Here is a 25,454-nt window from a genome sequence, read left to right on the forward strand (position 1 = left end):
AAAGAAACCATACTTACGGTAATATATTCCATTCCTACCAATATATCCCCTAAATTGACATTTAACTCTCTCAACCTGATTGTTGAAGCGTTTAAAATACTGCAGAATGATGTAGTGTTGTGTGAGCCCCAAACTTCATCTTCCCAGTTGGTCCTGGGATTGAGTGTTATCAGTCTATAAGCGTCTCAGTTTTGTGGTGCAGCACAGCCCTGTTCTGTCAGCCAGGCCTTCCCTTGCTGTCGATATTTGCGTTGACTTGGTTGCAACAGTAAGTAGATTAACAGACCAGTGATTGAGGGCAAATCAATTACTGTAGCTCAGTGGCCTGTGTTTAAGAGGGGGGGTTACTGTAGCATTTATTTACTGTGTGCAGGGCGCAACCGCATTACCCATTCTGCTTTTTAATGGAAACATCCTGAGCAAACATTATTATATTCATGTCATGATTGCTATTTGAACACTCAGAATGTGTCTGTGGTGATCAATAGTGACTTTATAATCACTTTATATTACCTCAACTCATAGGGTTTATCATTTATTATTTAATCATGGAAATAGTATAATGTAACTCCTAGCATCTAGACCGCACTGCACTTTGATACTGTATTTGTGGTGTGATATAGTCTGATAATATTCTGCCAGGCATCTACAGTGATGTGAATTTAACTGCAGAGACCTGACAAAAGCCTGTAGTTTTTCATATCTTAGTAATATTTCCTCTCATAAATACCTTATATTTCAACTAATGTTTTATAGTGTCCCTCTGAAATCATGTACCATATCAAGTCCTTTGCCAGGAGGGTAGTGTGATGCGGGGCGGCTCCTCTCCTCCCACCGCCTCCTCCCAGTCCGCCCAGCCGCGGACTCCGTCATTTCGCCTCCTAGTCCCTCACTTGTTGGATGTCTCCGTTCAAATTTATGCAATTTCAAGCTTCTCCGTGGTTGTTTGTCCTCTCTGTGTCCTGAGAAGACCGCCGCCGCGTGTGAAGGTTAAAGCGTTTTTGCAGGTTACGTGCGCGTAAAAAGCGCTTACCCTGAAGCGTTGTCCTTACCTGTTTGTTTGTTTGCTCCGGGTGCATACCGTGACTATGCTCCGCTTTTCCGTGTCTACCGGTCGTGGCTGTCTCTGCAGTCGTCCCTCTGACCTTTAGTCTGCTGCTCCCAGAGCGGGAGTGTTGGGTTTTCCCGGCGGCGTTGTGCGCTCTGGACTCCGGCTCATCCTTGGAGAAGTTCCGCCGCAGTCCCATGCACAGCGCCCTTCTGCTCTCCTCCTGCTGCGATAAGGATGCTGGTGATTTTACACGGTCCAAGTCCACAGGATTAGCCTTGAGTTGAACAAACGGACCATGTAACCAGCTCAGGTATGTGCAATAATAAAAACAGGGAGATGGGGTCATATTTTATGTCAGAAAATGTTTTATTATTTGAGAAATTGGCTCTGGATCTACATGTCAGGGATGGCAGGTACTTCTCTGACTCGGACCTTTGATGTGAAGGAGTCGCTCTCATTTAGTGCCAATGGCGAAAATGTAAAGGTTCACATTGCCAAGCACAGAGATTTGTGACTTCAGTTGCACTTTAAGTTTAACGTGAAATGTGCCTTTAAGGCTGCCAAAGGAGAGGAAGTGGCAGTGGAGCAGCTCAGCAGGAGCTGGAGTCTCGGGGGTTTTGCCATTTTGCGAATGCTGTGATCTTCTTTCACACTGGTTCAGTCTGGTCTGGGTGGCCTGCCGCTGCCGCTGGCATTTGGTTTAAAAAGACTGCATCATTTCTAGTTGAAAAGATGAAGAGCAAAGTGAGGCAGTGACTGGCACAGCAAGGGGTTGAATGCCCACTTGTGTAATTTAAATTATGTTCAATCATGTTGCATTTCGGACAGAAAGAGGTCACAGAGGCCACTCCTGTTGAAAATGTTTTGGCTGAAAGTGATTCACTACATTTTACGTCTGAATTGCTTGTATAAGATTTAGATGTGGAAAAAATGAGTAACAGTTATCATTAATGGGAACATAGTAAACAAACAAATAAGCTGAGGCTGATTTTGATCATTTCATCCAGCTATAAAACTCAAAAAGTTTAAATGTTTATGTCATTTGTAATACGACCATTAAGACCAGAAGAAGACATATGTAACATAACTAAATTTTCCATTACATGAAACGGAAATTTTACCTCTGCCAACACAGTGTAAAAATAGACAGTAAAGGACAGTTAAAACACATACATACATAAAATACATGCACCTTTCATGCATACACTTTACAACAATATGTGAACACATCACCCAACTGTTCTTCACCCCAACTGTTTTTTCTGCATCTTTTTCTGTTTGAATTATACAAATACTGTATATTGATTACCTCGGCTTACTTGTTGGCTGTGAACAGGATGTTATTTTTATGGATAGAGCTGAGATTCTGCAACAGATGAAAGAATACTGCATTTCTCTAATCCCAAATTATTTTTAAATTTTTTAATTTGCAATTTAGTTTTTTAGATTAAACATATTCAAAACTCTTGAATGCTTGCGGTGGCTCATGCACTTGCATCTGTCTCAAATATAAATATATACTTATTAAATATATATACAAATCTCTCATTGCTATATAATTAGTCCATTACTTTATGGCAGCTAAAGTAGCAGTATGTGAAGAGTATTGATCTTCCACATCAACAGCCAGCAGCAGGTGCGGTGCTGCTCTGACCCATTTCTCACAGAGGAAGCTACAGAAAAATACAGCTTGACTAAATAACTGTAGAGCAGCCTCTCTATATCCTCCTGTCTCCACCTCGCTCCAAACACACACACAAATAGACACACACATGCACACACATATACACAAACACATGTGCACACACACTTCTTAATTCCTCCACCTCCAGTGGCTGTGATACAACAGGAAGTGGGCTGATTTCCCAGAGGAGTCTGCAGTCAGGGCCTGTCACAGCTAACACAGCAGCAACAGACAAAATGTATTTAATACACAGGTTGTATAATGGTGTGCTGTGCCAACAGTTCAAAACACTGAGGGAAATTACAACTAGCTGCTAGCAACATTTAGTCTGCCAGTGCAAAGTTGTTCTGTAACAGCCTCTCTGGCTGAGAAACTAAATATTTGATGGAGCTCAGTTAATTTAAGGAACAGTTAACCCAGGCTTCCTTATTAACCCTGACAAATCCTTGTGGCTCATGATTTTTACGCTTTCGCTTCAGCTGAAGAGATACTGGGAGGATTTGATCTTGTGTTAGACCAATTAAACCTGTTGGACAAACTGATGTTTACAGCCATACTGCAGTGATATGTTGGTCACGTGCATCCTCACCAGCCTGCAGATGTGTTTTTAAGCAAAAGTTGCCACTATGATCCAGCCGTCCTAATCTCTGTCCTTATGCAGACACTGAGAACTGGCCTCGTATGACTGTCTGTATTTTAAAAGTTTTATAGTCTTCATCCAACATTTTGGAGATCTGAGTCATGTTCGGGCAACTAAAAAATACATTAAAGAACCTCAAATTGAAGCTGGCTGGTCAAAAGTAAGTCATCTTAGATGAGCACATGTGGTTGAATTTTTCTATTAAGCGTATCCCACAATCTTGTATCATGTCCACACAAGATTGGCATAAAAATCTGAAAGTTAGTGAGCTTTGTGTGTGACACAAATCATGCTGTAATTTAAATCCCAACACCAACACAGACTCAAATCTGCTCTGGGTTGTGTGGAATTTAAATGAGCCATTTTTTTAATCAAAGCAGAGACACTGTTACAGGAAAGTCTTAGATTTAGTTTCTCTTGCTCTCTGGAAGAAGACTACTGTACTCAGCCTACCTTCGCTTGTAAAGTCATGTCTTGCTTCCTCCTGCTGACACTCCACTCAATGTATTTTCTGGGACAACATGCATGGAAGAGTGTTTTTAAGATGTTGCAGTGGTGTGTGTGTGTATGTATGTGTGTGTGTGTGTGTGTGTGTGTGTGTGTGTGTGTGTGTGTGTGTGTGTGTGTGTGTGTGTGTGTGTGTGTTGATTTGATGTTAGGGATGGGTTGGGGAGCTACCCAGGGAAAGTGTTTCAGTGTTTCAGGAGTGGTGTGTGAATTATTGAAAAGCCCTCAAGATTTTTCTGGCTGCTCAATCGGTATTTCTTGCCATACAGTCGTGAGTCGAGTGTACTGTAATCACACTTTAAAGGTGAGACGAGCTGTGTCCAAACTGCACTGCAGCATTAGCAGGACAGGAAACTTTACTCCAACGTCTGCTTCCAGCTTCTGACAAAAGGCTCGTCATAAGGTCTGCCACAAACAACCAGCTGATATTGTAGATTTGAATCACCAGATGATGGCTGATATCTGGTGGAAGTGTCTGGAAAAGCCACTATAACACATGGATGTGTTCAATCAAAGAGAATCGACCCAGCAGATTGCTGTCAGATTGCCATATGTGAAAGACACCCAAATACTATGTTGGTATGCGTGTCTCTTGAAAATAGCTTTCACTCACAGATGGATTACTGAACGGGCCTTTCGAGGCCAACCCATTCTCATTTCGATATAGTCAAATAGTGCCACTCCGTCAGTGCTTTTGGTTTACAAGTGTGATGTCAAAAGCCACCTTCCACGTCCACATGCAATATGCACAGACGCATCAGCTGGTGATGGACAGAACCGGTGGCGTCGTTTCATCATCATTTGACAGCCGAATGACAGCGGAGTTGTCCACATGCAATGTGCACGGGCCCTGTCACTTTACAACGCAGCTGGGCGAAAGTGGTCGCATGTTCCTGAAACCCTGAAGCACAGTGTCAGGTTACAATGCTGCCAGTAACCATGTAACCGTGTGTGTGTATGTGTGTATGTGTGTCTGTGCGTGTATGTGTTTTCTACACTTTACCATGCACTTCTTTTGCCTAATCCTAACTGCCGTGACAGTCCACGCTGTTGTGTAAACATAGGGACCTTGCAGCTTGATTCCACCATGTGCATTTGTTGATATCACTGTAACAGCATCCCATAAGGATAACTAAAATGTCACAGGGTGGCACAGGAAGTCCTAACGGAGTGACACCATGTGACGAGTTCGAAATTAGAATAAGTTGGTTGGGCACAAGCCCAAGGGCCCAGAGTGTCAGGGGCTGTCTTAGCCTTTATCTGCAAAATGTCATTCAAATTAACACTGACAGACCAGCAAGACTTAATATTACTACAGTTGACAAAAGAGAAAAGAGAGGGCAGGGAACTGCAAAGAGACACAAATAACCACAAATAGGGGCAAAGCAACCACAGGCACAAAATGACCAAAAAAGACATAAAATGCCCCCAAAGAGAGACATAATAACTCTGAGACATAAAACAACCACAGTAAGACACAAACTGACAGAAGACAAAATAAAACACAATTACCTTAAAGAGACAAAAAACAACTACAAAAAAGAGCCAAAACCACCACAAAGTCTCTGTGTCTGGAGGCAGGCTGTTCTCATACTCTGCATGTTTTCCTACAAAACTTCTACATATCCCACATAATGATGTGCCTGTAGTTCATGCATAACCCACATGATTTGGAAGGCTTAGACCACATAACCAATGTGCTGATGGGAGTAAACAAGGAAGCGGTCGAGCAGTCTAGTAACGATGCAGGTTTGGGTGGTGGATGGGTCATAAAACACAAGACTTTCCCCTTGCCTAAATCTAACCTCCATAAGTTTACTTAAATTACGTACCTTTACATTAAAGATGGGTCCACCAATATTGGTTTTTCAGGTCGATACCAATCATTAGGAGTTAATTAGACCAATAGCCAATACTTGGAACATGATATGAACAGAATATTCCTTTACAAAAAACATCTTTCTGTCAATATTTGGATTATAACAAACTCCAACATAAAACTTTGGTTAAATGTCTTTAGCAAATGTTTAATCAAAACTGAAACTTTCAACATCATATACAGCAAGTTCCCAGCAACTTTTTTTGTGAAAATTTAAGTTAAGTTTAAAGAAAAATAGAATAAATAAAAATAGCTGAGGTTTTACAAAGAAAAAGTTCCTCCCAACCAGACACTTTCTTTGGACTTTCTGTATCGGCAATCATTAAGATAAAATGCCGATACAGATAACTGGCAAAATGCCAAATATCGGCCCCATCAATCAGCCAGGCGGATAATTTGTCGACCCCTAGTTAAAATTGTAGTGGAGGAAGGATTTGTTGCCATTTCTAGGGGTATTAAAAAGGAATTTAAAAAAAAGTGTTTTCTTTAACTTATCTTCAAGAAGTAAATCAACAAAAAACAACAATTGTAAATTTGTTCTCCATAAGCTTGCTTTTACAAAGCAGTTCTGTTTGCCAGTGGGCCAGTGGGGTGTGTTTACCATTCCACAATAAAATCCGACAAATTCATGGTGCTTTTTTGTTTCCTGGTATGGTAGCTAATCCCCAGTTACAAAGAGTTGGTCTCACATAGCCAGATCTGTCTTCACAGCGCTGTGTCAGTGCTAGAGAAAAAAAGGTCTGAAAGTACTCATTATCATTATGGTATAGGGGGAAAACAGTCTGGGTTGTTTACATTTTTTTTAACCAATCACTAAACCCAGGATGTAGCGATGGTGCCCTTTCAAAACGGTAGCACCCAGATAGCAAAAGGGGAGGAAATTGAAATAGCTGGCCAAGGACAGGCCTATACCCTCAGTACACACACACACACACACACACACACACACACACACACACACACACACACACACACACACACAAACACACACTTTAATCCACAGTACACTCTGTGGCTATCATTAGCTACGAACACACCACAACATCGGTCATCACCAGCATCAGGTGGATTTGAGCATGTATCATTTGTTTCCAGTTGCTTTGGTTGTTTGGATCACAGCTGGTGACTCGCACTGTGGCGTTGTGCAAAGCGATGCGTGGTGTGTGGATGTTAGCGCAGCTTCTTAAGTGCAGCCAAGCTGGGTGAGGATGAGGCCAGCAAGAGGAAGGCTTGTTGGCAGAGCCGGAGGCCCCTGGAACAGAAACGCTGTTATCTGCTAACGTTGCTCTACTGCTGCTGGCTGCTGTATCTGTAGTGACTCATCAGAAAACACACACACATACAGACATACACACTTATAGAGACGCTTCCTGACTTAATCAGACTGACAAACATAAGCGAGCACACCCTTAAAATAACACAATAGTCTTTGACATTTACACACACACAGAGTTTAATATGCGCCTTGAGACATGCACACAGACAAATACAATTCTCTGATTTCTTACAAAGACACACTTGGACATTGAAGAATACATGCACACCATACACGCACTGTTTTAGTACTATGAGCAAGTGTGACATTTTTCAAGATCAAAAGTCACATAGAATTTTGTGAAATGACTTAACTTTGATTTTCTGTTATAGGGACTGATGCTAAGATGATGTGCTAGAACAAAATTTGGAAATGTTAACACTTATCCTTGTTAAATACATTTAAATCTCTCACAGTTTAAAAAACTTGGACTTGTGAGTTGAGAATTGAACTAGGGAAAATTTAGTATGACATGACGGATGAAGAATGTAATAACAACAACCTCTGAGCTAACAACCTTACACACTAAAAATGGCATGTTTTGGCAAATATTATGGGTTCAGTCCAATACTGATTATTTGTAGTTAATTAGACTGATAACCGATAATTGGAACCAATACAGATTTACAATAAAAATGAAAATCTTTCCGTCAGTACTTAGAATTTTGAATATAACAAACTCCAACATGAAACTTTGTTAAATGCCTGAAACTGAAACTTTCAACATCATATACAGCAAGTTCCCAGCAACTGCTTTATAAAGTCACTTGAAAATTATTTAAAAAAAAAAAAAATAAATAAAAATAGCTCTGTGAACTTTTACAAAGAAAAAGTTCCTCCCATGCTCAAAATTTCATTGTACTTTTTAATTAATTATTTCCATCTGTGATCATTAAAATAAAATGCTGATACAGAAAATCGGCAAAATTCCAAATATCAGCCCTAAATAAACAGTCAGGCCAATTATCTGTCGCCCCCTAGCAAAGATTTTGATTGTGCAGTAAGGTATGCTTGCTTTGTTGAAAAGATCTACAACAATAAAACATTTGAAAAAGCCCATATTCTGTCCGGCAGGACTCTTTTGCCTGATGATCTGATTTCTGACACAGCCAGTCAGGGTTGATTTGCCACTTTTTTTCTCTTTTTTTAATTTGTAAAAATCATTTCCTTTTCACACAAGCTTCTGTTGTCTGATGTTGTAATAATAATCTGCAAAAGCCACATACAGCCAGCAAATCATCAGTAGATTTAACAGCTCCAGTGAGGTCCTTCTGAACTTAACTCAGGCTTAACCTCTCTGGCACCAATTATCAAATTATCTTTGTCATTTTTATCACTAAAAGCTGTAGCACATGGTCAAAATACATCTGTTACTGTTTTCATTTGCAGTAACTAAGCACTTTTAATGACAGTGCTCTTCTCCCTTTGTGCAAATGTTCTTTTCAAACAAGGTACCCCTGACACTAATTTACAGGGGCATGGCTGTTGCATCCTGGGATAAACACTGCCCAAGACAACTCTAATTGGTTTCAAGAAATACAAACAAGCCAGAGCATTTTTTTCTCCAATAGCAGAATAATAATGTGTGCGTCCAGATCTTCTTCTGAGACAATACTCTGGAAGTAGGTTTTGCGATGCGACGCTATGGACAATTGAGCTAAAGATCCATTCCTATATCTGTCCACCCCTCAATGACCCTCACCATTTTGACCACCTGTCTCATCCTAAAATTACCACCTGTTTCTATCCTAAATCCTTCGCTGATCATGCATGGATCGTGTTATGTTTGTCCAAAAACGTCATCCTTCTCAAAACTTCAGTCCTTTATCGTGACTACCCACCAGCTCCCTAACTTTTTTTTATTCAACACTTGTCTAACAGTTCATGTATGCAAGTATTTTTTTCAAGCTTAAGTCCATCAAACTTACAATAAGCAGTTTTCCTGTTTCTCTTACCCGCAGCAAGCTGCAGCACACTCCCCAGATCATGCAATGAATAGTAAGGAGGAAAAAAGGTTGTAGGTTACAGGACCCAGATAATAATCTTTGACCGGAGGTGAACATGGAGGATATATATGTTCAAATATATATTCAGTATGAATAAAACATACCACACATCTGAGGCTAAACCTTAATATGGCTGACGTCTAGACTTCCAACCTGAAATTATGCATTTATTCATGAAGTTACATGATTGTTTTCATTCACTACACTCTGCCCCTCTTACCAATTCCACACCCTCAATCCTTTTCTCATCCAGTGATTACATTACATTACATTACATTATATTTCAAGACATTAGTTAAGTACATCAATAAACATGAGATGTAACTGACTTCTGTGCACATTCCCAAAACACTTTTGTTACGGTCAACCCGTTTTTTAAGATAATTTTGACTGTAAAATAGCTTCAGTTTTATATAAGGGTTTACTTAGTATACATAGTAGTTAGTTTAGTATATATATCCATGAAAGAAACTTAAAGTCACAACATGACTTTTATGAAAAAAGTGGAAACCAATGCATAAGAGCAGGTATCCTTACGAAAACCATTACATGCACATCAGCATTTCACTTTCATATGATAATGTTAATCACACTATGATCATAATAAGTTTTTATTTTCTGGGGAGATTAAATGCCTTTAACCTGCCACAGAATACAACATAGGGAAGCGCATACAGACGGATTTTTAAATTAATCTGTGTAAAAGAAAATGTTAGAGAAATCATTTTTCTTTAAACCATGTAAACCTTTAATCTCAATATTGCCTCAAGCTGACAATTTAAGGTGTGAATGTAAGATGCTGATAGATGAAATTGGTGTGTGAGAAGACTGTAGGATTTCGGCTGAATCTGTTCTCTCTCTCCTGTTTCTCTTATCTGCTAACAGTATCGTCACCTTAGAATTATAAGGTTCTGTGACATTTTTGTCAAAATTGAGCTACTGATATATTCTTCTTATTGTATGACAACTTATTGTTGTTGCTAAATAAGACAACAATTATTCTTGTGTGAGGTGTTTTAATACTTTTTATTTATAAATCAGAAATGTTCGTATTCGTAAAACATTTTGGCTATGGATGTGTCTGCACACCTCTGTGAGATTTGTTAAATTACCTGCAGTGCAGACTCGAGTCACTTGACTTGGACACAAGTTAGACTTCAGTCACCAATTTGATGACTTTAGACTCTACCAGACAAAATAAAAAAAACACCTGCGCCTCAACTTGGACTTTAACACCATTGACTTGTGATTTCATTTGAACTTAAACCCTTTGACATGAAAATATTGATAGTTGAGAAACGAAACAACATAACTGATTGTGGAGTTGGTTAATGGTTAATGATGCTTTGACTGGTGCTTCGACAATGTGTGTCAGCATTACTTTTTCTGATTGGGTTTGATTGCACTTGTATAAACAAATAAATACAAAAGTATATTTAAACGCAATCAAAAAAATAATTATAATTATCCAAAACATGGGGGTTATGCATAATTAATTATAAAAAATGAATATACTGTATTTCTGTTTTTAGAGTCAGTACAAAGCGCATTCCAGCTTTTTTGAGACTCGAAACTCAAAGTTAAGGACTTGGGACTTGAGTGCAAAGACATGAGACTTGTGACTTGCAAAACAATGACTTGGTCCTATTTCTATAAACGACCTCCCTATTCTTAATGGTGTTTATTTAAACAGTTATTGCAGCAACAGATATAAAAATGACAGCTTAACTAATGCAGAGGGATGAGATTTGAGTCGCTGTTTGTCCTGGAAGCTTCTCTCCTCCCGTGTGTCTGTTAGCAGGGTGGCACAGTGGATTCAGTTACCATCCTGTCAGCTGAAGGTCACAGGTTCAGTGTTTTTGCACAGCCATGTGTTGGAACGGCCTTGAGCAGTGTTCTCAATTTCACACCTACATCATTCATTTTAAGGCTGACAGCAAAGCATATGGTGTTATTTCTAATTTTGACAGTTGTGGGAAAGGGTCGCAAGTTGACCAAGATTTTGATAGTGACAGCTTTATTACGCTCTAGGCAGATGTGTTTTATATTTATAGAACAATGTCATGTTTGACATCATGATTTGAAATGAAAAAAGGATGTTTAGCATTGCAGCAATATACAGGTTTTGAGGTATACCGAGATATGACATTTGAGGATTGTCATACCGTGTACATTTGCTTATCTTTGGTATTTTAAAAAAATGTAACGGAATGGAAAATCTCACCCTTATTTTAGCTATTTCATCACATACTTACATAAAAAAGTAGTTTCAAGATTAAATTATAGTGATAAAACAATTATTAAACCAGATATAACCATTGTGTTTTTATTCCTTCAAAGGTCATTCTGACTGATAATGCTACTACAACTACTAATAATAATAATATCAATTCTTTGTTACTGTGATACAGTGGAACCACAACATTTTCTGAGGCAGTTACCATACTGTGAAAACCTCATACCGTTGTAACCTTAGCACAGTAACATTTGTTTGATCCCTAGACCTTAGAAAAAAAACAGTGAAAGCCCCTTCACTTAACACTAACTGCTTTGTCTTCAGTATAATATATTTTATATAATGCTTAAACGTAAACAACCATCAAGGCAGCTAGTGGCTAGCCAGGTGGAGCAGGTGCCCCATGTGCTGGGCTGTGTCGTTGCCGCAGCGACTGTGAGTTCGATTCTGACTTAAAACTGTCCCATAAATTAAAGGAGAAGAGCTAAAAAAAATCTCTTAAACAAGTAAACTTCCATCCATTAGTACTATATGTTTAAAGCAGAAATTAGTTGTGAAATCAATCTATGCTGGAGTGATATGCATTGATCCACAGGCATTTCTAAGGTTGACAGTTTAATTCGGTGAAACATGGACATATACAGGTCTGTAGAGAAAGCTGACAACTCGTGTTAGTGCTCCTGAGCAAGGCACCACAGCAGCCCTGCCTTCTTTGCCTGCGCTCCCTCACTTTATTAACTGTCACAGATAAAATGTCCATGTGAATGTATGCTAATGTAATATTCGTGGTACATTACTCCCTCAAAGATAGTAGCTGGACCATTTCATTTCCTTTTATGAGACTGCCGTGCTGACCAGCAGAATGGAGGTACAGTAATTACAGCTTCCCCGGCTGCCCGCTGCCCTATACAGAGTATGCGTTCAATGATGCTGCTCTGCTGCCAAGTGTGAAAGAGAAGCTGGCATATCGCAGGACAGCAGAGGAGGAGCTGAGCAGCTATAATGAAACCTCTGCAAACCTCATAAAGCAGGCAGATGCAGAGCTGTATGCATGTTTAACGTCAAGTCCCCTTTCCTGCTCAAGTTCCTCGCTGTGAATCTGTCTGAACGGGATATAAATTAGCTAGAAAATCAATTCAAGCCTTCCATTTTGAAGTGCAAGTAAGTCAATGGCTCAGTGTTTAGACCTGTCCCTTCAAAGCCATAGGCAGTAGTCTGAGTCTGATTGTTTTTTAAGAATCGTAAAGAGTAACTTCATGTTTTGCTGTCCTTTCTGGCTGAAAGTTTCCATCCTGTTTTACCTCTGACACCCAGGCTGTGATCAGAAATGTGCTGTCTTGCACCTCTAACCACACCCAACAGTGACTACATTTACATTTTAAATATTCTAGTTTTTGCATTATTCCAAAAAGCAAAGATTCCTGATCAGGTGTTCACATGACTAATGAAATCTAACATTCCACAACTATTACAGTTTACATGTAGCCGCGCATACTCAGGTTATCTCACGCGAGGATGTAATTTATCACGTAAAATATGAGAAAGTGTAAAGGCTGGAGCCGATTGCACCATTCTGCTTCTTTGCATCGCAATAGGATTTTTTCTATTGTCAGCTATGGTCCGGCTAACTGAATGGCCCTGACTAGATTGTAATTTCTAGAAAATGTTTGGGGCAGCAGAGAGTCCAGACTAATACACAGAGAAAAAAGAGAATGTTGAAGCTAACGTCATCAGGATGGCTGTATCAGGCTAGAATGATATTGGCATATTCCACATGTCCTAATCGGAAATTGCTTCATTCCAAATAAGGCCTTATTCAGAAAATCTGAGTGAAATATGCTGTTTAAACAACCTGGTCAAATTCAGAATATTGTCATATTCAGAATAAAAGAAAATCTGAATTTCAGTGTGCATGTAAAAGTATAAAGAATACTTTCGGCATAAGATCCCAACGTCAAAAGACGTGTATATGCCTGCATGATATGCCAGACAGAACCATTCGTGGTGTTATTATACAGATCGCACCAACTGCAGCAGCGCGTTACTTGGACTGGCAGTGTCAGCTGAGAAAGCGGCCAGATGGAACAAGTCTTGTCAGGTAAACACTGGTGGTAAGAATATAAATAATAATATAAATAAAGATCATAAAGGTCCGTTGGGCCGGCAGGAGGAGTGGTGGATGCATCAGAAACCCCAGACCTTCATGCTAGAGTCCGGTGTTCACGTTCTGTCTGAATGTTATGTTATGTATTACGGCTTGAGATGAGAACGTGTTGGGACCACACCTGGAAATCAGTGAAACAACATTAGAGGTTAAACCGATAGAGATCAGCATCAGCAAAGACAAGATTTCCAGGAGGTCTTAAGTTATGTAATGATTTAGGGTTGTGACTGTTAACCCCAAGTTAAACATACAGGAGACCTCATGCCTAACTAACTTTAAACAGAGATTTCATCTTGTGTGTGTGGTTATGGATTCATGACAATACACTTAGATCTTTGATCCTTACTGCTGGCAAAGCTGCACCTGTGACCAGACATCCCTACAAATATTCACGACTGCTGATTTCTCAAATTTCTCAGATTGACCATCATAATGTTATTTTGGAAAATATGTACAAATAAAAAGCATAAAAATATATTGGCATTTAGATGGACTAAATTAGAAGGGGTCTTGCAAAGATGCATGCTGGTTATGGTGTGCTCAGAACATGGGCTCAGATGGTAGGGAGCTCACTGTAGAGTGCACTGTTACGTCCTGCAAAATCATGCCCATCTGGGTGAAATACCACATTTTTAGGGAGTTTCACACAAAACTGTTGTTGTCTCCGCCCTTGTACTCAAAGCATGCCGGAACGATACCTGGTGGGTAGAGAGTGGGCTGTTGTTTTATCATTGATTGTGTCTGCTGCCACTCAAATAATGGTAAGAGAAGTGTTGTTAAGAGCAATTAATATGTGAAAACTGATATTCCAATGACTGTGGATGTTGATTTTTACGTCTCTGTGGGTTAGAACTCAGACCTCATCATATTGTTATTCTTAACGTTGATTGTATATGAATAGTTTCTATGGTTGCAATCATTTGCATCATTCAGCAACATTTTATTTAGCTGAAAGCGATACTATCATAGACACACAGTGCTCTTCTCACATTGCGTGTCTGCTCTGTGCTCCTCTTCTTCCTGTTTACTGGGCTGTTGTTTACAACAGCAATGACTCTGGATATTTTTTGTTTAGCCCCACTCAGTAAGCATTTACTGTAAAGTCCAAATCAGCACAAAATCTACTAATATAATTTTACAGCATGGTAAAAGAAACAACAACAGTAGATGTCAGATAGAAATCGGCCCAGTTTGAAGAAAACAAACAGCAGAAGTGGATAACCACTGGTGCAGCTTTATCTTCCGTATTTGCTGAGCATTGCTGCAGGCTGCTCTGTCTACCTCTGTTTAATATCTAAGTGTGTTTGGGGATGTTTTTCCTGAGGAAATGGGCTGAGCTCCATGCTTGTTTCTAACACTGACCTGCTCTAAATTAGAACAGGTCCACACATTCAAACCTAGCTCACAATCTGCTACTGTTGGCTCATGCTACAGCAGTTACAGAGTGTAGTGTCTTGCCTAAGGGCGCTCTCTGAGCCAAGCCATTGTTGCTTTATAGAAGGGCTTTATTTGCAGACTTCCATAGTTGGTCCAGAGTTTCTATCAGTTTTTGTGACAGGCTCCTCATCAGATTTAATCATCTTTGTTATAAATTTAAACATGTTAGAGCAAAATTGCCTACATGCAATAGTTTATGAGCTCTCTGATACAGGCTCTGTGCCCACTGTCGTTTTTACTGTACTCACAAAAAAATCTCCAAAGCCCCCCCCGGTCACCAACAGTTTTGTAGCTGATGTGATTAATGCTGATAGATTTTGTTAAAATGTGAAATAATTATGCGTTTTGTGTCATGTGTGTTGCGTGACCACACTCTGTTACCAACAGCTATTCATTCAGCTGCTACTAGCAACTGTCGAGGGTTGTAACAGTTATAGTCGTTAGTTTTCTCCAACACATAAGAATAAAGCATTTTCCAAATATAGCAGAATTCATTAAAAAATAAATGCAGCGCACAATGCTTTGTACAAAAGGACAGAAAAACCCAGAAGAAATGAATAAACTATAGCGCAACACATGATAAAATTATAACTCTACTGAAATAATCAACACAAGAGAATAGTTAACATTGTCAAAAACAGTGAATTCAAATGTCAATCAAACTGTCAAAGCAATGTTGAAGGAATACCTCACCCACAAAATGATCATTTATATATCACTTACATTGTCTTACGTTGAATTTGTGAAGTGAATGAACAATCCATGATATTATCCATTGATATTGTTATGTTGTTGTTTAACGCTACCCACCTCTACTCCAATTCATCTAGAACAGTTTTTTTTTATTCTTTGTTCACTGTGGAGGCATGTGGAAAAAAAGGGGTTCTGCACGAATTCAGTGTAACACGAGGTGAGAAACTGATATACTCGGGATCATTTGAAGAATTCTTTTAATCTTGGAAAAACACTGCCCACTCAGTATTTGGACTGAGACTGAGGTGCTGGAGCAGAATCATTATCAACAGTGAAAAAAGCACATTCACACAAATCCATGAAAAATCATGTTTACTAAGCAAGCTTTCGGTCAGAGACCCTCTTCAAGCCTTGAAGAAGGTCTCTGACCAAAAACTTGCATGGTAAACATGATTATTGCACAGATGTGAGTGTGCACATGTGCTTTTTTCACTGTTGATAAGAATTCTTTCAATAAAATATTGAAATAAAAGTATGTAGGAATGTAGAAGCAGCAACAGAAACTGATTTTTCAGGTCAGTGGCATGGGTGTATTTTCAAACGGGTCTACCAAGCCCCGGCTCAAGGGCTAAGGTCTCAGGGGTACCCTGCGCCAGAAACTCTGCATGAAGTTATTTACTTTGCATTTTTGTCAAAAGGCTTAGTCAGTCATGTCAATGACAGAGCTCTCAAAGTTAACCTGAAGGAGTTAAACATTGTCACAAGAAAGAAACCATTGTGATACAATTTAAGTAATCCCCTCAGTTTATTTACAGGACTCTAATTCTGTGGATTAGGGGGACCTTTTACGAGTCTAGACCCAGGGGCACACGGTGTCATAATCTGCCTATGGTCAGTAGATGCGTCTCGAGTACTGGCTGTGAATCTAGCAAATGTCAAGTATCAAAAGAAAACACTGTCTGCCTTTTTTCATTCAGAAGAATCAAGAATTTGTAAGCATTATGCACAAAGCAGCATTTGTCATAGAGTAATAGTAATGGGTTTTTGTGATTGAACAGTAACAGCAATAAAAAAGCAGCTGGGAGACACTGCCATTCCACTGGCCTGGATCGATGGTGATAGGCATTTATTGGAGGAGAGGAAGTGGAATTTGACATTTGTATAAAATTACAGATGGACCGCCAGTAATGAATCTTTTGCTCACCATGTGAGTGAAGGTATTCACCACATCTTGAAAATCTTGAGTCTCAGGGAGTGTGTAAAAAGGCTGAATCAGGAGCTGGCAGGCTGGAGTACAGTAACCTGGAGAGCTGCATAACGGCGTAATGTACACCAGTTATAAATCTGCCAGCAGCGTATACGGCATCAGAACATGGTCCAGATTGGACAAGGAAAAAGACTGAAACTGTGTTCCAACTCTCTGTCGTCCTCTCTCCATCTTCACAGGGGCGAAGGCGCTTTACCGCCTGTATTGATCATGTGCTTTTATAGGGCCAAGAAGATCATTCTGGGTAGTGGTTCTTCGCATTCATTGCATTCTTCGCCCCAAATGACCTCGAGCAAAATCTGGTAATTGAACTAAAATGTTCAGTCATCAATCTCTGCCTACTGGGCCGTAACTGCTGCGACAGCTTAAGAGGTAAGATGGGTTAACGGTTGGTTGAACTCCTTTAGGTGTCTCAGTAGATAAAGACTTTCAAGGTCACATGTAATTGTTAACATTCGGGAAGTTCATCTACTCATCATTTGGTGCATTATTACATCAAAAACATCTGATTTTAAAGTATTTAAAGATTTTGACGTTGCTGTCCTCCCCAAAATGACACCATAGGTGAGGTAGGTGTTCGGTGACCTCTAGTAGCTGTAGCAATGATGACAGAAGAGAGGGAAGAAGTCAGGTGATGTAGTATAAGGGGCGATCAGGGTGTTTCGATGAGTTTTAACAAACATTGCATTGATACTAACCAAAAAGACGGCTTTTTGTGTTCCCCTATGGAACCAAAAGTCAACACTTAGTTAAGTATTTATGTATGTATGTATTGTCATGTTACATAGCTAAGATTACATTATCATGTTACCTAATGTGATGACTAATTTTAACCAGACCCCAGAAACACTGCTCAGACTTGCTTCCAGTTTTTCCAAAAAGTATTTTCCCCAAAGATCACCGTAGATAAAAGAGATAGAAGTCATAAAAACGTTGACAGGACACCTTAAACTGCAAACAAGGTCAATTATGACTCTTACTTTTCTGAATTTTTGATCCATGGCAGTTTAATCATTGTAAAACTCTCTCGAGCCAAGGAAAGCGTTTTAAAAAATCTGTGATGTCATCACAACATAATGTCTAAGAGCAGGAACTTGTGGACAGAAATACTACAGCGATTCAGTGGGAAGCATACCCCAGAAATTAAACCTGAAGATAGGAAGTTATTTTTACATCTGCATCAGCCGTGCAAATCTCATTTGACTAAATAGGAGCCATCTGGGGTTTTGTATCCAGTTCTTTTAATATTTACATTATTTAAACCCAAAGTAGGATTCTTGTCCTAAATCCAACTTAACCAGTAGAGGTGTGAATTCAGCAAATGCTCCTGTGAGGATAAAAGCAAATGATGTATGTAGTTGGTTGGTTCAGAGGACTTGTTGATTTTAGTAAAGTGGCAAATAGATCCAAGAGATTGGAGTAATTTCTTGGTTGTTTCATGTGTCCCATTTCATTTTGTTTGCTTGTGTTTAGTTTGCTTCATCTATGCATAGTTTTCATGAATGTTAAAATTAGCTATAGAGACCAAAACCTTTTTTTTTGTTGCTGTTTTTTTCCAGGCTGTAAACATGCTTCTGCTGTAGTGCTGACTATTTAAACATGTGGGTTTACTCTGTTTTGGAGTGGTCAGTAGAGGAACTGCAGTTTTTTTGCAATTAATTTTTCAGCCCCAGAGGTTGCTGCAAGCCAAATTGGGTGCTTTTGAGTGTCCTTAGCAGACAAACATGCACCACAAACCCCCAAATCCCTCACTATCCCACTCTGGATCTTTGGTTGATTTTTGAATGTGTGTAGGAAGAGGTAACAGCCGTGCTGTTGTGTTTCACCAGCAAGAACAACATATAAACTGAATTTCTGTAGCCAAACCAAACCAATAATTCACACAGTAACCTGCAATTATGCTCAATCCCCCAGACTTAAAATGTATTAGATTTATTGCATTAAACAACATAGACAAAACTACATAAATACAATGACAAAACAATTGACAAAACATTGTTTCCTTTAACATCACTTCAGCACCAAGGACAGCACACATTCCTGATTCCTGATCTACAGGAGAGTAGAGCACCTGATGTGTTTCAGCTGATCATATGTTTCTAGTGAACTAAACTATATAATATTAGTGCTTTTTCAATTTACAGTCAGAGCTGCACTGCAACCAACAAACATGAAGAGCTGTGTACAATGTGAGGTAGTCACCTCACAACATCAACCAAAATCAAATGATCCAAACAGTTCTATCCTGTGATTTAATTCAGAGCTGCCCCTTTGTGAAGTTTCCCAGTACAGCCTTAACAGATTAGGTTCTTTTTGTTTTGACATTTTACCCATGATTCTACTTTTATGGTGAATAATCTTCATGAAAAAGCTATTTCACAATTTCTAAATCGACCCCCTAAATTGTGTTTACTTCACACCCACGCATGCAAACAAACAAAGCACACACACAAACACAGATGCAAACATACACACTCAGACGCCCACGCTGCACCGCAGCAGAGACGATTGAGAGAGGAAACAGATAGAGGAAAGCCTTTGGAACGCCAGATAACAGGATTAGACAAATTACATTTCAACTGTGACCATGAATCCTGTTTGGATGTGCGACTTGTTTTCTGTGCTTACAACAACAGTCATAGAGCGGTGGAGTTTAAATGACAAAATGGTGGTTTTCCAAAATAATGTGTGCTCAAATTTTGCATGAATTATTGCCTGAGTAGACTGGCTTGGGGTCTGAGCTTCTGCTGTTGAGACTAACACCTGAAGTTGTCAAGAATAGAAAATAATTTAGCAAGAAGTTTGGTAAGAAATTCTCAAATACAGTCCCGGGTTTAGGGTTTGGATTGACATTGATGAAGGGGAGATTGTCCATCCTCCACTTATCTCATCCTTATTTTTGGGGACTCAGGTGAAGTTAACCTTGTAGAGGCAGCCCACAATTTTGTCACTGTGGTCTGATAAGGCCGTGGATAAACATGCATTTCAAGAACCACTGATGACTGACAGTGAACACTTCCTACAGTGACACACATACTAAGTATTGAGCTGTCTGTGTTTTCAGTTTTAGTATAATACTTTTTAAAGCTATCGATAAATTATTTTCCTAGTAGATGGGGAGAAACAAGACATACAGTTGTTGAATTATTTTAATATTCTGACACCTACTTTAAGTAGATGTTTGCTTCACCAATTAGAGGCGAGGCAATATCATCAGCTCGTGTTCACTAATCTTCTACCTGGTTTTCACAATTGGTTCTTGCTGGATGTTTTCCAGGCTTAAACTTAAACAAGGGATAGGTGTTCAGAATTGCTTCCAAATTTTAAAAGAAGGACTCGGTAAGAATATCCTTTGTATTTTGCTTATTACACTTAATTTTAACTATATTTTCTCTCTCTGATTTATTTATTTATTTATGTATTATTATTATTATTGAAGATTGTTGTTATTTTTTAAGTGTATCTTTTATATTCAATTTTTGTTATTACTTTTTTCTATCTCTTCATCTCTCCAAGTAGCCTATAGAGGTATTTACCTTTGTATATTTACTTATTCAGGAATGGGCATTAAAACTTAATGGCTGAACTAATGAGTCGTGTATGTCCCACAAATTTCACTGAACAAAACTATATGGAGAAAAAAAGCAAAGAGAAAGCCTTACTTGTTTGAGGGGGATACACTGTGGGGATCAAACTTGTGGCATTTATGTCACAAGCATGAACTGTGTTTGTAGTGTGTTTGGAGGAGGAGAGACTGGCTGACCGCTGCTGAATTTAAGATCCAAAGAATCAATCTTGTAAAAATCCTGCAGAGCAGTCAAGGTCCTTCTGATGCTTCTGAAGACTGATGGCTGAGACTCCAGAGGGAACAGTCCATCAGAGAGAGAGAGGGAGAGAGAAGTAGCTCCTGAGATATTCTCATTACTCTGATTTGCCAGAAACAGCGTATGGGAAACCTGCAGTTTTACAGCATGAAGAGTTTTTATCCTACAAATAAAATAACTTACAGGACAAAGGAAACCAATAATGGAAGTGGGCACAATGGAGTGCCAACAGGCTGATGAAACCCATAAAATATGAACGACCAATGATTGCAGGTGTAAAAGCTTTAAAACATTAACATAGTCTGCTGTAGTGCAGTGCAGTGTATTGTACCATACCACAGCATAATCTAACATAATGGAGAGTAACAGAGTGTAGTATACAGTTTGCAGTAGGTCTATACAATAACAAAACACATGTATCAAACATAATATAGTATCTCTATAGCATAGCAGGACTGTGTAGTGTAGCATAATGCAGTCTGGCATATATAATTAAAAAAACACTTTAACAAAGGCAATACCCCATATTCTTATGAATTATTCATCAATTTAAACTAATTTTCACATCATTTTGGGCTTCTAGGTATCAAAACATTCTGAGTCCTGCCCCCAGAAGGGAGTGTGCATCGCTGTTAACAATAAGCAGCATTCTCTTGTGGTGAGGACAGCTCAAAATATGCTAGAAGAGCATCCGCACATTCTGTAATTTTTCAAGGATATAGCTAGGTAGTTAGCTTTGTAGGAAGAGGACATATCTTTTGTTACCTTCAAAGCCCTGATTCAACCAAGGAAAACAGTTGTCAATGAGCTCAACAGCAGACCTACTGGAACCATTCAGCAAATTAAAGATGCGGGAGGTTAGGAAACAGGCTACCTCTTCACCTGTTTTGTTATTTTTAAAATTAAGAAGTTTTTGTTAGTTGCATTGTTAGAATAGTGTAACATGATGTAATAAAAGCAACGCTCACAAGCTAAAATGTTACAGATTCAAGCTAAAGGAAAAATAACAGTTTGTCCAAAACTAAAATGTGCTGAACACCAAAATGCAGTGCAGCTCCAACTCACAGCAAGGTGACCCATCTAATAGATTCAGTGAGGATTTCATTAACCACAGACTACGATCCACCTGAGACACACCTCATTTTCATATTATTATGATTACCACTGTGATGGGAATAGATCTCCAGACAAGTTGCTTGTTCAGTGTATATCTTAGAGCTGTGAAGTGTTTCACACAAGCAGCAGTCACTGAGTTTGAAAGATAAAGCCAACGCGGAAGTGCCAAAACTGCAGGTCATTGAATGGCCACTTGGGGCTGGCTCCAAAACGGATTAAATTCCCATAGACCCCTATTTTCAAATGCACAACTTTACAGCAGAATGTAGTCTCATTTAGCCACTTGTTAGCAACCAACTTTTGTAAGACACATAAAGGCTTCAAAATTCAATAGTAGGGTATTTACTGTTGTATTTTATGTCGTAGAACAAAATGCGAAAGTCTGTTAATCTTGTGTTAACCACAAACCTTATTTCAGTCATCTAACCAAAAACCCATTAAAAAATCTACTGACTTTGTGATGAGAGAACCAGAAGTGCTAAAATACGAACTCATTCCCAGGTTTTAGCACTCATTCCTGGAGCACTTTATAAGCTGCTACAAATGACATAAATTCTACTGCCTAGATGCACTAGAATGAATTGGATGTTACATCTATTACACTGCTGTATCAAACCTTATTTGTTTATTAGACATTTGTAGTGAGTGTTGATGTTTAGTGGTGTTATTTAGTAAATGAAACACTTGTGCCTTTTGTGCTCTAACTGCAACTAAGTGTCGTGAAGACTGCTGTCTGTTATAATGGATGTTTTATTAGGATGTTCTTATTTATTTGGTAATGCATGAGTACATGTTTGCCTGAGTGAATTTTGTATGAGCGCAGTGTGAGAGTCTTATCAGTATACAGGGCTCTTCAGGCAATACTGGGGATTGAAGGCCACTCTAATCTGGACCCAGTGGTGACTGATCCAGCTCTCTCTCCGTCTGTGCTCAGCATGAGTGTGAGAGTTTGTGTGTGTTGATGCAGATATCTCATTCCTCACTGTAGTTTTTCAAACCAATTGAACTCAAATTAATCTAACCAACAAGTTTGCCTGGAAGTGCTTGCAGAGCAACATGTAAACATCAGAAAAACAAATCTGTTATTTTGTGTCTGTGTGTCTGAGTAAAGGATGACGTGGTGACAGCAGCAGTGACTCTACTTCCATTTTCTCCATGCAGTACAAGTCACCGTGCTGGCATTAATTATGAAAAATAGTTTGGTGTGCCGAGTCTGAGATTGCACGCACTGGAGAGAGTTATGATGAATGATGTTAAGAGGAATCTGTCAGCTGCCATCCCGTTTGGTCTCCACAAATAATTGAAGGCTAGTGTACTTTCTGACAGAAACATGGTTTATGAGCTTGGTGCCAGTGTAGCGGTTCAAACTGCAGCCTCCTTTTCTTCTCCTCAGTGGAGAGTTTTACAATGCTTCCAGCTCAGTGTGTTTTCAGCTTCTCTTAACAATGGTACATGTCATCAGTTTGAGATGTTCAACACATCTCAGGAGTGTGATGCAGTTTGGTCCCAGAGTATTTTGCTGACCTCAGCCTGTCTCACTGGCATCTAATACAGTTAGTCTCTTTATCCATTACATAAAAAGTACAATGTAATTCTGTGTAATTACAGTATGTAATGCGGTCACTCTTAGTCACTTTAAAATGTGGGAGTTATCTTCTGGTTTCAAAGTTGAAGCCAATGCAGAAGTGCCTTCAACCTGGATTCTTTCTAATGGCCAGAAGGGGGCAACTCCTCTGGTTGCAAAAGAAGTCAAATCGTATAAAGTGAAAATGACCCTGCTTCTCAAATAACCTTGTTCCTTCATAGCTCCACCCTCTTGTCAAAATATAGTCACTTCTGGCTTCAAAACATCACAATGGTGACAGCCAAAATGCCAAAGTCAAGGCTTCAAAACAGTAGTCAACAACCCAGTGGGTGACATCTTAGTGTCTACATCCACTTCTTTTATAAAGTCTATATTTAAAATACAAACATGCACAGTGAGATTGATCCATTTTTGAGTGCCATAATACAGGACACAATCATCCCATGTCTCAGAAAAAACAAAAAGCAGAGAAGTTGTCAGATGTGTAATATCCACCTGGTCACAGATGTGAACAGGTTTTCTCAGTGGGCATCTCCCATATATCCAGCAGAGCCCACATGCAGAGTCAAGCCCACGTGCAGCCATGTGGAGTGAGATCTCATTAGATTCACTGGGCTCTAATTAAATCTGGGCTTCACTGACACGTTGCACAAAGATGGACTGACACACTTCATCTTTCACATCACATGTGCAGGACAAACTGTTCACATGAAAACATGACACACACAAACACACACTGTGGTCCATTTAGACATCAAACAGCAGGAATCATAAATGATAGGCTAAGAAATTAGCTCTCTGCACTCATGCAGAAAAATGTGTGTGTGTGTGTGTGTGTGTCCTCCAAACATATCTTTACCAATAGTACTACTACCTCAATTCCTTCCTTTCTCCTCTTGTAGTTTCTTACTTCCACTTTCCTCCTTTATTACCTTCTCACCTTCTCCATCTTTTTCCCTAATGATTTCAAAATGTTTTTCCTTTCCCTGTCTACCACCCCAATCATGGGTTTGGCATTTTTTATCAGCAGTGATAGATTTCTCTTCACCTAGACAAGCCTCAGCCTGCACAATAAAACCCCTAAACAACTGAGCGTCTCACCGCTAAATCACTTTTACTGCATGCTGCATGCATGTGTTTGGGCGTATTTGTGTGTGGATGAAATAGGGAGACATAGCTCAAGAATTAGCACATCTCAGAATTTGGACACTTTGATGTTTTGATTTTAAATACTGATTATTTTTCAGGCAAGGAGTGCGACATACAGAAGGTCAAACTTCATCAACAGAAATCCATGAAACAAGACATCACATGTATTTATTAAATATAATGACAATTTTGTGCTTATCTGAAGCAGGTGGACACAATTAGAACATCTTAAATGCAATCCAACAGCCCCTTAATACTTGTGTTTATGAAAGATGTGATGCAGAGTTGTGACTGTGTCAGTGAAAAGTTGATTCAACTCTGTCATATTTTTTGCTGTGACCAGCAACTCTATGGCTCACTCTGTCAGTCTGTTGGTTGTTTGGCCGGTCCAAAAAAAACTTCCCCACCCTTTGGCGGCCACACTTCTTGCCCTAGGAGGCTTAAATTTGGCATGGAGCTCCAGTGAGTGTTTGTTTGAAGGTGTGTGAAGTGTTCATGCCAATTGGTTAAAATGGGCAAGGTATGGATGCATACATGGTTAAAAGCTATAGCAAATTCGTGCTTGCTTGAAGCTGTATTCTGGTGGTAAATTCAGTTGGCCATGTTTTTTTTTTTAAATATACTGAATTGCATTGCAATGCAAAATAGGAACAGGTACTGCTGTTATCTTGTATGTACGTTATGAAATGCAACACACATTTGTGGTGTCATGTGTATTCCTTGTTTACATTTTATATGATTCTTAGTTAATAATGTTTTTACGAATTCATTGATTCATGCTCAATCATAATGCATATTTATAATGACTTTAAATGTGCCAGTGCTAGCCAAAAGCTTATTTTCGACTGCTCTCCCTTGGCCATATGATAAATAAGCCATTAATACAACAGTAAAAGACTTA

At 39.2% G+C, this 25,454-nt stretch overlaps 1 protein-coding gene across 1 annotated transcript in view; it reads left to right on the forward strand.

Moving 5' to 3' along the window:
• Positions 1-860: 860 nt before the first annotated feature.
• fam163ab (family with sequence similarity 163 member Ab) overlaps positions 861-25,454 on the forward strand; it is a 28,491-nt gene continuing 3,897 nt past the window's right edge. Inside the window, exon 1 of the mRNA XM_042484209.2 lies at positions 861-1,361. The gene's annotated coding sequence lies outside the window, so the exon portion shown is untranslated. The remainder of the gene's footprint in view (positions 1,362-25,454) is intronic.

Source organism: Plectropomus leopardus, chromosome 5 (assembly GCF_026936395.1).
Source record: "Plectropomus leopardus strain MGB_pleo_1.0 chromosome 5, ASM2693639v1, whole genome shotgun sequence".
NCBI lineage: Eukaryota > Metazoa > Chordata > Actinopteri > Perciformes > Serranidae > Plectropomus > Plectropomus leopardus.